This window comes from Manis pentadactyla, chromosome 9 (assembly GCF_030020395.1).
Source record: "Manis pentadactyla isolate mManPen7 chromosome 9, mManPen7.hap1, whole genome shotgun sequence".
NCBI classification, from domain to species: domain Eukaryota; kingdom Metazoa; phylum Chordata; class Mammalia; order Pholidota; family Manidae; genus Manis; species Manis pentadactyla.
Genome location: NC_080027.1, coordinates 84500941 through 84513028, shown reverse-complemented (window position 1 = coordinate 84513028; position 12088 = coordinate 84500941). Strand labels below are relative to the sequence as shown.

The 12088-nt window shown below is 51.4% G+C and overlaps 1 protein-coding gene across 1 annotated transcript in view; it reads right to left on the bottom strand.

Annotated features, from left to right (window-relative positions):
• CD82 (CD82 molecule) overlaps nt 1-7851 on the bottom strand; it is a 46239-nt gene extending 38388 nt beyond the window's left edge. Inside the window, exon 1 of the mRNA XM_036891681.2 lies at nt 7699-7851. The gene's annotated coding sequence lies outside the window, so the exon portion shown is untranslated. The remainder of the gene's footprint in view (nt 1-7698) is intronic.
• Nucleotides 7852-12088: the final 4237 nt, after the last annotated feature.

Sequence of the window (12088 nt, the reverse complement as noted above, 5' to 3'; positions counted from 1 at the left end):
ATGAGAGAGAAGTACCACTGTCTTTCCCCATTTCATGGACAAACCAAGGGTCTGAGAGGCTGATAAACTTGCCAAAGGTGAGCAGATAGTGGGAGGAAGAGCTGGTCCACACCTAGGTCTGGCCAATGTCAAGGCCAGAAGGGGCCAGAAGATGCACAAGCTATAAGTGCGACCCTGGTGGTCCCCTACTTGCAGCTTGTGCCCAGGGATTTCTGATATGTACAAAGTTTGAGAAGGATGGCACCGTATTACACAGTCTCCTTGCAAAAGAAGAGCCTGCTTCTCCACCCTGCCAGGAGACAGTGTGGGGCAGAGAGAAATGAGGTTAGAGAGGCTTCTGGAGAGCTTCTGAATGCCCACTAGGAGTAGATGATGTATCCTCCCTGCCCCCAGTTACTCCTCTACTGTGTTCAGAGAGACCAGGGGTCAGGGAGGTGGGGTGTCTACAGTGACCCAATGCCTAGCCACCTACTCACTTCTGCAGGACCTCAGATGAATCAATTCCCCTCTCCCCCCCGCCCCGCCCCGAGTTTCTATTTCCTCTATACACAAGGACTTTTCATGAGGTACCATTTCAACAACATTCTAATATATATTCTATCTCCTGAGAGTGGGTGGGAGAGTGATTTGCCAACTGTAGTAGTAGAATTACTCATTGTTATCATTATTAGACATGAAAAATTAACATTCATTGAGTGCTTACTGTATATCGGGCATCATTGGAAGTGCCTCAAACGTGTAAGAGGAACAGATTACTCCCTTCTGCACTTGTTTCCCTGTCAAGGGACGTTTACCCGGTTAACACCTCCGGCCTCGCTCCGCCCCCTTCTTCACTTCCCATCCGGCCCCCAACAGTGGCTTACATGATTGGCTGTCCGGGAGACACAGAGGCAGGCTCAACGGGGCCCCGCCTCTCTCAGAGCCAGGCTGCCCTCTGCTGCTACCACCTGCTCCTGCAGGGAGGCTGGCCCCTGTCCAGCGTGGTCAGTGATAGACAGGTAACTCCTCCAGTTCCATGGCAGACAGTTAGCAAGACCTCTGGGCCTCGCATCGAAAGCCACGTTCTCCAGCCAGCCTTCTCAGTAATGATGCTTCTGTTTGAAGCCCCCATCTTTGTCACTGTTTTCACTTAGTTACAAATTCAGGAGAAGACGGGCTCCCTCTAAGACCTCAATATGTGCTAAAGTTCTTTAACCTTCACAAGCACCCCCCTGAATTAGGTATTATTATCCTTACTTTACCCAAGAGGAAATTAAACCCTTTGGTGTCAACGACTGTTGAAAGGTTTCTGAACACCAGGCAGTACTAAGGGCGTGTCCAGAAGGAAGATGGGGAACACATCCATCCACATCTGACCCTAGTCTTCCAGGCTCTGGTACCCATGGCCAAGGCCACTCCCTCCACAGAGGCGCCCTTAGTATTTTGAGGCTTGACAAACTAATAATTCACTCCAAACCAACACCCTACCCCCTTTTGAAAAAAGTGACTTACTGACAACAAAAACCTCAGTATGATCCTAAATTCAAATAATACACTTTCTTTAAATATGTATAGTACATTTTTGATAGCTTTGTGCCTGTTCTTTCTTTCTTGAGCATGAAGATAACATGAGCTCACTGATGAAGATTCTGAAAACAGGGAAAAGTAAAGAAAAATAAAATAAAGGTCTGTAATCTGATGAGTATAATCCCACTGTTATGTGTACCTTTAAGTGTATTCATTTACTTCTTAGCTTGTTGAGTACAGTTGTTTGGGGACAGCTCCATTCTGTGCCTGCACTGCCCCTGTGCCTCCAGGACCCGCCCACCTACACTGTCTGTCTCAGTGCAGGAGAATGAGCTGGGAACCCAGAAGTTCTTCCCAGAATAAAAACCTGCAACTGCTTACTGTGACATTGCATGTCCCTCGCTTATGAAAGCCAAGTGCAGCAAATGCAGGATAATAGTTATAGTTTTGCAGACCAAGAAAGACTGTAAATTGCCCAAGGTCCCATGGCAAGTAAAGGATGAGCTGGGATCAGAACCAAGGTCTCCTGACCCCCAGACATAGGCCATTCACCAAGCCATACTGCCCTCAGAGACTTAAATCCTACCTCCTACTAATAACAGCAACACTACCAAAAGCAGCTGATACATATATAGCACTTACTATGTGCCAGGCACATGTCATAAACACTTCACATACATTAATCTATATCATTCTTAAACAACCCTATGAGCTAAGTACTATTATCATCTCCATTTTAGATGCTAAATCTGATGCACAGAGTTTAAGAAATCTGCCCAAGGTCACACCCAGCAGGCAGGTGGCAGAGGCAGGAATCATCCTCAGGCAGATTGGGTCCAGAGTCTGTGACATTGCCTGTGGTTCCTTCCCTACTTGGGCCAAGCCCAGCTGAACCCCACACAGGCTTCCAGAGCACTTGCCTGAAAAGCAGGAAAACTAGCCCAGAGGGTCACCTCCCTGGATAAGATTACTCTGCAACTTCACAGCAGAGCCAGGAGCTGAACCCAGACTTCCTAATGCCCAGCCTCCAGCACTTTGTCCATTTTTTGCATCAGCTCTATAAGCCTCAGTCAGAATTCTCAACAACTTACATCCTGGATCATTTCTCAATACAGCAGGGATGTAAGGGATGAGGCCCAAAGAAGGGGCAGAGACCCCTGCAGGGAAAGTGGGCAAAGAGGAGGTGCCTCCCTGAGCTGCCCTCCTGGTGGTCTGCAGGGGTCAGGTGAAGGACGGGCCTCCTGGAGGGTACCTTCCCATTCCCACAGCCCTGAGCCCATGCATTCACAGAGGAGAAGCACCTTCCGCAAAGAACTGCTGACTCTTTGGCAGAGTCAGGGGTCACTAAGGGCCAGAGTGTATCCTCACCAGGCTGGGGCTGGAGGAAGTCGAGCTGTTCCCCTCTCAGGAGGCAAAAGGCCAGACCTCACAACGGAGCTAAAGCCCTGATGGAAGCAATTCCAGGCCAGCCAGACCATTCCCGTCTTCCTGGACCCTGGTCCCAGGAGCAGGGCGGGTGGGAAATGTAGACCCTGCATCCTGGCTCTGCCTTTGCCAAGGAGTCACCGAGGATCTGGCACTGAGCTGCATCCTGCTGGGCCACCCTGAGGAGAATCACTTACATTCAACCATCATTTCCTGAATACCTGTTGTGGGCCAGGCCTTGTGCCAGGAGCCAAGGGTACAGAGACAGATAGGGTAGTCCCAGCCTGTGAGGGTTCACGGAGACACTCCATATGCCACAAAACCACAGCCAAGAGGAAAGTACTTCAGTGTAGACAAGTGCTGAGGAGGGGGGAAGGGAAAGGCAGGGTTTGAAGAAAGTTGCCATCTATGTTCAGACTACTTCCCCCCAGGAAGCTTAGAGTCACGCTGGGGAAACCCAGCCACCCTCAGGAGGACCCGGGCAGCACCACACAGCCAGCAATGATGAGCATCTTGGGGCACACACGATGATGCTGGAGAGCCACAGGAAGCCCATACAGAAGGTAGGTGTTCTGGGGAATGTTCCTGGAGGCCCGACAAGCAGCCAGTATGAGCCTTGAAAGACGGCCAGATGCAGACAGTAAGAGCAGCAGTGACAGTCATTGTGGAGCATTCACCGTGCGCTGCATACAAACTGCTAGGTGCTTCACATGCCCTTGTTTGTTTTATCTTCACATCAACCTATGAGGTAACGACCATTATTATCCCCAATTATCAGATTCATAAACTGAGGCTCAGAAAGGCTCAACAGCTAGGAAAGGGCAGAGCCAAGATTCCAGCTCCAGAGTCTGCTCTTGACCACCATTCTATACCATCTCCCCGATTGCAGACAGGCAGGAGGTAGGAGAGGGTGCTTCAGGTGGGGGCAAAGCAAGGGTGAGGAGGTGGGACTAGTTATTGTATATTTGGGAGGAGTCACCCAGTGCCACTGCATTGAGACCGTGTTGTATGTGTGTATGGACATATACACACATGTGTGAGCTCATATGTGCCCTGCTTTACAAATGACAGACTCCAGGTTATGAAACACCCTGAAAGCCAAGGCAAGAACCGGCCACTGGCAGAGCAGGGAAGGGAAGCCCAAACAGGAGAAGAAACTTATCAAAGGTCACACAGCCTGTAAACAGAGGAGCTGGAACTAACTCTAAGAACCAGAATACAGGCCTCTTCCCTCTCGTCAGCTGCTTCTCCATGTCCACGCTGAGTGAATCAGCTGCTGACAGGAAAACCACAGAGCAGGGGGAACCCCAGAGGTGAGTCAGGAACCAGCCAGCTGCGACACCAACTGGGGCTGTACAGAGGCCCTGGGCCTGTGGCTGGCTTCCTCAGAGGCAGCTTCAGGGGGCAAGGGGAGGAGGGAAGCAATGCCCCACACCGCTCAGCCCATGTTTACCTCTGGGCTTCCCTCCTGGATCCTCAAACCCAGGCTTATAGGAGGGGAAGCTGGTGGGCAGGGCAGTTCCTGCTGAGATTAAACAGACCCCCACCCCTGGCTCCGTCCAGTCCCAGAGAGGGGCCTGGGCTCTTCCCTCCCTCCCACATGGCACAGAGCCAACTTCTGACTATTTGATGCTCTTGATCAAATCATAACCGCCCCCTCCAAGCTTCCCATGGGGTGGAGGAAGTGGGTATAACGGTTTGGAGAAAAAGTTTAAGGCTAAGCCAAAACCAGGGGGCGCCAGCTGGCCCCAGAAGCTCTAAATCCAAAGGAATGCTCAGGGCTTGGGTCTTCTTTCCCAGAGACAGGAGGGGGCTGTCTGGTCCTTAAGTAGAACAGGCGGTGGAGCCGGTGGGGGGAGGAGGAATGAGGAGGAGGAGCTTCTAGGTAGTGGCTCAAAAGTCTGAGGCCTCAAGAGAGAGGGGACTACCCCACACTGCAGAAACTTCAGAGGAGCCCAGAGGAACAAAAATCCACCCTTTACACACAGGGGAAATCTGTGCCCCACTGCTAACCTCTCACCCCAGCCCTCCCTGGGCTGGGGCTAGAAGTGGGGAGCTGCAGGCACTTCTTATCCACCCTGCTCTCTGCAAACTGGCCCAAGCTCCTGCTACTTGGCCCAGATGCCTCCCCTTCACAGACACAGGGCTTTCTTCAGTGGCTCCCTCTCTCTCTGCAGCACTCACCACATGACCCAGTGCCTCTTCATTCAGTCCCAGCTGCAGACATCCCCAAAGCCCCCCATTATTCCTTGACCACTGGGACCCCCACCCCAGCACAGCTGGAAGACACCATTCCTAAAGTGCCACTCTGATGATGTCACTGTTTCACTCAAAAACCTTCAGTAGCTCTCACTTTCTACAAATCAACTCCAAACATTTCACTTTGGCATTCAGGGCCCTCCATGAGCTGATCCATCCTCCCCTACTCCCTTCACATCTCTGCTCAGTCCCAGTTCTTCAGCCAGATTGATCAACTTAGCAATTTCTTAAAAATTCTCTGAACACTTCTCACCTCCTGGCCTCTGCTGAAGCATGTTCCTCTGCCCAAAGCACTGTCTTCCCTTCCTTGTGGCTTCTGAAAGCCTCCCAATCCTTTAGGACCACCCAAAACTCCACCTGCTCCCTGAAGTTTTCCTTAAGATCTTCTAATCCTTTCTTCATTTTTGTCCTATCTGAGTTACTGGTATCCTTGTCTGGGTGTCTTACCAGAAGGTAAGCAACCAGAGATGAGGGCAGTGTTTCATGATTTGTCATTTATCAGGTGAGGTTGAGGGGGGCTGGGGAGGACTTTCCAGTAGATGCTTACTAAGCACTGTTTGAAACAAACATCACCACAACCCCACACAGACACCAACTACTGACCCTCTGCCTCTCCACCATAATAAATTCTGATCGTGTACAATCAAATGCTGGGAGAGAGAGTCTACGGCTCCAGCCAGGATCAAAGCCCAACCAGGACTTGGGAACCCAGACAGAAAGCCCTGCTTAAGTCTCACCAACTCCAAGAAGCTCCTTCACCTCCGCCCTGGTGTCTCCAGTGTCTCACTTCTTCCCCCTACCCTATACACACACATACGCTGTCTCCTCCACACAAGGCAGTCTTTAATCAGACTCTGTCCTACAGTACCTTTCAGCTGGTTCCAAAGTGTAGGGCCCATCTCCAGAGGAGATTCAGGAAGCAGACATGCACACTCCCAGTCTACTCTGGCGCCCAGCCCTGATAAAACAGTTAACAGGTGCCCACACTGCCCCACACCTCCACCCCAAGCCAAGGGTGCAACGGAATAGCTGGATTCCAGCCACCAGAGCAGTATAGACCCATGAAATTTCATCTGGCCCTGAGCCATGGGTGTGAGTTATCCTCTCCAGCCAGAGGCATGGTGGAGATTAGGGGGGTAGGGCAGGGGTGGTCCTGCCAGCAACTCAAAATGAGGATAGAACCCAGGTCTGGCTAGCTCACCTCTGTATCCCCTAGCTCCACCTACTGTACAGTAGGTGTTCAGTAAACATGTTTGGGTTTTTTTAATCAGACACCCATCAACCTCAAGCAATATTACAAAAAACTCAGACACTCTTTGGTCCTGATGTCATATGCCCCCCAGTCTTGAAATGGACAAAATGATAGTGGTGGCAGGTAGCAATTTCTGGCTTTCACAAGATCAGGAGAAGCTGTAGCCAGTCTCCAGCCTTCCAAAAACAGGCTCATTCCCAGGCAGAAAGCCAGCCCATCACCTGCCCATCTACATCAGAGCAGCTGTCACAAAGTGAAGTCTCACTGGGTGCCTGATGCCTTGCTAAGCACTATAGACACATTATTATATTTAGTCCTCACTACTGCCATTGGGTACTGTCACAACCACCATTTTGCAGATAAGGAAACTGAAGCTTGGAGGGGGAGTGGAATCCAAGTCAATTTGGTCCCAAAGCCTAAGCACTTGACCACTGAACTGGGCTGCCTCGCTACTCTGGCTCTGGCACACAGCGCCCACTACCACAGGGTCAGAAATTTCCAGCCGGAGGAACTAACCCTGAGCATGAAGCAAGAGCCTGGGGCCCTGGGCTTGACTCTAGACCCAGGGTTTAGAGAGGTTTTTCCTGCTCACCCGGGTAAGAACTTGCATCCTGGTTTCCAACCCAGCCTCCTAGGCCAGCTCACCTGGAAAGGCCCCAGGAGAGGGCAAAAGCCCGGCTAAGTTTCCAGCCTGAAGTCTCACTTGGCTCTTAGTCGAGTTGTGAGGGAGCGGGGTAAGGGGAGACAGAAACTTCCCTGACTTGGGCTCACCTTCCCCAGGGCTTGTGGGTTCAGGCCTCACCCCAGGAATCAGTGTGATCTTTACACCAATTTGTTGAACGCTCACAGGGAGTCCACTTTGCTCAGTGCCACTATGCAGAAAGAGAAGTGCAGTCGGGCAGCGCAATCTCAACACCTGGGGCAGAACAGCGGTATGCTCTCACCTTCCGGGGTTTTAGAAAGGGCGAGGGGAACACGGAGTTCACTTGGTTCAACCCCCTCCATATACGGGAACCCGAGTGGTCCAGAGCAGGGTGAGGGACGCGCCAGGGAACACACAGCTGTTGCATGGCAAAGCCGAAGGGCTGGGGATGAGGACCAGGGGGCTTTTGCTCCTTCTCACCCACCAGCTGTCTCTGTGGCTCTACCTGTCACTTGTTCCGAGAAGGCTGCCCAAGCGGGCTCTTGAAGTGCGAGCGAAAACTAATTTTGCCATTTGTGTGGCCAGCCGCCCCCTGCCCCCGGCCCCTTCTCACCTGCTGCCTCTTTTTTTTTGCTCAGTGCTGCAAGCCCAGCGTCGCCGGCTCGCGCCCCAGTCACCGTCCGATCGCGCAGCCTGCGCGCAAGTCGCTCGGTCGTCCCACTCCCGGCGGCCGTCGGGGAACTCTAGAGCCAAGGCCAGGGCTAGGCCCCGCCCTCTCGAAGACACGCCCCGGACACGCCTTCGGCTTCCGGACTCGTGCCCTCCAGCCCCGCCCCCCGGCCGTGTCGGAATGCAGCCGGCCTCCCACCACGACCAGACTCCTCTCACTACTGCCCCCCTCCTCTAACCAGGCCTTCCCCGCCCCGGGCTCCGCCCCGCTATGGCTGCCGTAAGCCACCCGCCAACCCCAACCCCAGGTCGCACAGCGGGTGAGGCTCGCCCTGGACCCGCCTCTTCGGGCCTGTGCTCTTTGTCCCTCCAGCCCAGGCCCTGCCGGGACGAATCCTGCCTCCCGCCCTCGCGGGCCCTGCACTCGAACCCTGCTGGGTGGGAAGCCCCCTCACAGCCTTCCCTAACGCTCCACTCTTCCTCTGCCTTTTTCATCCTTCCCAGGCCTGGCTTTCTGTCGTCCTCGTCTCTGTCACATTCACCTACGGGCCTATCATCGCTCCTTGGCCTGCTTAGACTGAGGCCGAGCCCCAGGCACGCCCCTTACCCCCTTCAGCGCCTCTCTAATCCTGCCCTGACAACTCAACCCGCACGCGCATTCCAGGGCGGGTGTATCCGGGTACAACCGGGAACGGCTTGGGAGCGGTTTGCGTTCCAGGTCAGGACCTTTATCAGCAAGCAGCCTGGGCGCAGGCACTTTTTGAAAATGCTAACTACAGACTGAGCCCTTGCCAGGGGCCGGGCTGTATGTCAAGTGCTGCGAGTACTGGCCCTCAATTTGCACAAATTTATGCAGATGGTACTAATGTTGCACCCATTTTACTGATGAACAATCTGAAAAGGGAAGTTGTGGCCTCTGAGTCTCACTTTGGAGGTGAGCAGGATCCAGATGCAGACCCTGAATCACAGGCTTAATGCTGCCACAGCTTGCCTGGACTGGCCCCTGGAGAAGTGGCCTGGGCCAGCCAGCTGCCTGAGGTGAGGGAGGAGGTGTGAAATGATGAGGGTGTGACAGAAGGGCCTGAGCCCCAGAAGTTGGTTTTCTCCCTTATGAAGTGGCTCAGAATTAAGGTGGGCTGCAGAAGATCTCCAGATGCTCCCATCTGCACCTCAGCCCTCTGCGTTCCCAGGCCCTAGGGACTAGCCGCAGGCAGGTTACCAGTTAGGACCATTCACTTGTGCCGCTGACAAAGTTCTTTCACTCCCATTATCTCAGCATCTCACAAGGAAGCCATTGTGGGAAGGGTATGATTAGTCCCATTTTGCATGGGTGGAGTAGGGTGGGGAGCTGGATTCCTGCCCAGCTCAGTGGTTCCCAAAGCATGGTCCTTGGGCCCACAGCAGCCACAGTAGCAGCAGGTGGGAACTTGGTAGGAATGTGTGTTTTAGGGCCCCATTCCAGACCTACTGAGTGAGAAACCTCAGAGAAGCCTAGCAATTTTTTTTAAGAAGGCCTTCAGGTGACTCTGAATTACACTCAAGTTTGAGAACCACTGTTGAGCATAATGGTGAAGAAGTCAGGGTGGTCTGAGAAACACAAAAGACCTTACAACCCAGGCAAGGTAAGTATTTAACCTCTCTCTAGGATGAGCTGTCAAAGGGGAATAACAATAATGACACCAGTCTTGAGGGTAGCAGTTGAGGACGACAGCGTTCAGGGAGTGTTTACCCACTCTTGGATGCCGTACATGCTCAATATATGTTCTCTTTCTAGTAAAAAGTCTCCTTCATAGAATCTCCCACACCAAGTCAGGGTGGTGGGCTGGGTAATCTTTAAGAGCAGCAGTGTTGTCCTCTGTGGGACATAGAGGGACACCATCTTTTCTACAAGGGGCCAAGAGCCTAACAAGATCCCAGATGATGTCAGTGCTGCTGTTCCAGGGGCCACACTTTGAGAACCACTGTACTATTTTGTCTTGGGCTGGGTCCCTAGCCAACCCATACAAAATGAGCATAAAATACCCTCCTCTTCTACCCAGCTCCATATCCCCTCCCAACAAGCTGGGGGTATTTGTGATGGTGATTGACAGTTGGTAAAACAGCTGGATCCCATCTCCAGACATTCAATCACATTAATCCCATCTGCTACCCTTTCCTGTGTCTGTCACTCCAGATTAGAGATGGAGGCAGCTGTGGCAACATGGAGGCAGCTTCTGGAATCTCCACCATACTCCCTCACCATTCTCTGAAGCCTGATAGAAGAGAGTCTTGCTATAGAAGCTCATGGCCTGGAACAGTGGTCCTATTCTGCAAAGCTAACATGTTAATTGTGAAAATTGAGGCCCACATTTAACAAACTAAAATAAAATATTGATTCTTTTGCTTTAAAAAATATCTTGATAATAGCCAAGAAGGCCATGTTCAAATTTAGAATTCTTGAACTCTTTGAAATTCTCTACAGGAACATGGTAGTGTGGAGTGGGTATGCCCTGACCCCAGCTCTCACTTCACCCACCCCAATTTGCTTCCTAGCCCCATGTCTGTCCCGTGTCCCAAATGGCCTAGGATTCATGTATATGAAAACACTAGTCCACATGTCCAAAGTCGATCACCCTTCTAGGGGTACTCACGGGAGCAAGTTGTACCCTCTGAAGTGTGGATGGGGGGAAGTTGCTTATGTAAGCTCTAAAACTGAGCGTGGGCCAATTAGGCAGCGATTTCCAGGGTTTTAGATACCTGCAGCATGATCAAGGAGAGGAGCAGGACGCAGCCTCTGAGTGGATGTAGGCGGCCCTCTTGCCTAGCTCTGTCGGTGGTATTGTTGTTTGGCCTTGTGTCTCCAGCACCTAGCACAATAGTTGGCACATATTGAAAGCTTAAGGGACAGTCATTGAGCAGATGGGTCTGTCTCAGAGTTATTTATTGAAATTTCAAATTGGATTGGCACTCCCAGCACCCCCTCTCTCTTCCAGGAGGACTCAAGCTTTGTCCTGATTTAACCTTGGGCATTTTGCTGGACAGAGAGCAGAGCCACTTCTAGTGAGAGACTCCTTCCAACTTTTCTAAAATTTTTTAGTCCATTCCAAAAGTGAAGCTAGGAGTTTAGGAGGTGGGAAAAGGGGCAAGAAGAACAATTCTAGAAAGATTTGAGAGAACATATCAAATGGTCAGCTTGGAGGTAGGGGAGATAGTTGTATGGCAAGACCTCAAAAGGGTATCGCCATGGGATTCCCAGCCTCTCAGAAGATTCCCCCACCCTAAAGGTAGTACAGGAGTTGTGGAGCAGGAGACCTGAAGGTCCTTGGAATCAAGAACATAGGCATCAGGGGCTTCATACAGGGGCCTAGGTAAGGTCCCAGAGCTTTTGCACAACTCTGGGTAGAAAGAGGGAGGGAGAGTATGCATCTGTTTCCTGTTTCTATGTAACAAACCACCCAATCATTTATTTATCCCACAAACCTACAATTTGGGGTATATTTGGTGGGGAAGGCTTGTCTGTGTCTATGCAATGTCAGCTGGTTTCAATTGGAGGCTGAGAATCCATTTTCAGCATGTCACACTCACATGGCTAGCCAGTTGGTGATAGCTGTCAGTTGGGAGCTCCGCTCGAGCTGTGGACCATGTCTCAGTTGCTCTCCATGTGGCCTCTCTGCAGGCTTCTTGGGCTCCCTCACTGCAAGATGGCTGGGTTTCAAGAGCAAAGGGCAAGCTAGGAGCAGAAGCCATGCAGCATCACTTCCTTTGTGTTCTATCAGAGACAGCGGTCACAGGTCCCAGCCCACCCAGCTCAAGGGGGAGGAGACACAGTCTCCCTCTCTTGGTGAGGTGCTGACAAAGTTCTAGAAGAGATCGAAGGACAGAAGATACTGTTGCAGCCATTTTTGGAAAATGCAATATGCCCCAAGTGGGTCCTCAGAATGAGAGGAGTAGAATTTCCTCTGGTGGGAACTGAGAGTCTGAATTAAGCTGATTTAAAGGAAAAGGTATGTAATGTTTCTTGCATAACTATTTATGTTCAAATGAATAAGTCCAGTGGACAATGAGTACTCAGTTTATTTAGGATGTTACATCTTCAGAAAGCCCTCAGAATAGATTAACACCTTCCTCAAGTCAACCTGTACTCTCCTTAAGGTTAATTTTCAATAGCACTCATTTGTTTCTCGCAACAACCCCCATGAGCTACATACTGTCATGATCCCCATTTCTAAGATGTGAAATGGAGGCACTGAGAAGGTAAGTAACTTGCTCAAGAAAAGAGAAATGACAGTTTATAGCCAACCCAGTTTTCTGTTGCAGAAATTGAGCCCCAGGGAAAGGCCCAGGTTGGGCAGGAC